We start from the raw sequence: 1,447 nt of genomic DNA, 5'->3' as shown, positions 1-1,447 counted from the left end.
ATTAATGGTCTCAAGCTAACGCCTACCCTTTCACATGATCTAGCAGTTCATTTCATTTGTAAATCATTGGTAAACGTAATCATTTGTAACATGTACTTCACCCCCGAAGTTCTAAAACGAAAACAGTTAAAATAAAAGGAGGACATGAACTCACAGTCTTGCGTCTTAAGCAATCGTAACTCGAGCTTATCCGGTGAACACGACTACCTACAACGTACTAACGTCTATTAGACGAACGGGTCGTGCCTTGACTTAGTATTAATGTCCTTGAGTTACGTTTCTTTTGTGTCTTCGACATTATTCGAAGTTACATAATTATTTGTTAAAATAATTAATATTTTAACTTAAATTATATTTATAAATTTTGGAATAATCGTTGAACAATATTATTGTAATAATACTTCCCAAGTACTTATGTTTGTATTTCCTTCCCAAGGATCGGGGTATCTTATACATGTATGTTTTGCCATGTTTTGGGGTCGTATTCCGGTGTGTATTTATACGTACGAGGATACGTATTTTTTATTGTATTCATTAAGTATTCCTTATACTTAATTTCGTATTAAATTTTCCGGGATAGTATCCTTAATAAAAATCATAGATATGTATATTTCCAAAATATATACTTCAAGGAATATTACTTAGAAAAATTATTTTTAATTTTTCATTTGCAAAAATATTTGTATTCTCTTATAAATTCCAAAAATAATATATTTTCAAGTCCAACTTGGAAGAAATATAATATAAATTCATTTTTCCCAAAAATAACATACTTCGTATTTATTTAAGAAAGTGTATATTTTTCACAAAAATATTGCATTTCACGTTTGTTTAAGAAAATATGTATTTCTTTAAAAATAATATATCTTCTAAAATTTCAAGAAAATATATATTTCATACTTGCCAAAAATATAATATATTTTTCCTTGTTAAAATATGATATACCATTGTAGTAATCGTAAGAATCATATTTTTACTCTTTTGTGAATAAATCTTCTGGAATATTTTGTAAGTCACATTTCATAGTTCGGTTCTCCAATATTTTGTGTAAACTTGTATATTTATTCTTTGGAATTTTGGTATTATTTTGGATGGTAACTTCTTGGTATTTTGTGAGTTATAATATTTCAAGTCCTAAAATAATATAACTAATACACAAAATCTATAAATAATCACACACATGGTGTCATCTAAATATATATTTCCTAAATACATATTTAGTCACTTTTATTTATAAAAACCATCCTCCAATATTTATATTTTTGTAACAAAATTATGGCAAAGTTTATGTAGGAAATCCATGGTTTAAAATACACTTGTAAATATTTGTTTAAAAATATTTTTCTAAGTGTTTATACTTTTAGAAAATTTTGCCATAGTTTCCCCTAAAAATAGAGGTTTCCATGCTTTTAAGCATATCATTTTCTTTTGTAAAATCATCACAATC

Source organism: Helianthus annuus, chromosome 15, assembly GCF_002127325.2.
Source record: "Helianthus annuus cultivar XRQ/B chromosome 15, HanXRQr2.0-SUNRISE, whole genome shotgun sequence".
Taxonomy (NCBI): Eukaryota; Viridiplantae; Streptophyta; class Magnoliopsida; order Asterales; family Asteraceae; genus Helianthus; species Helianthus annuus.
Note: the sequence above shows the minus strand (reverse complement) of the source record.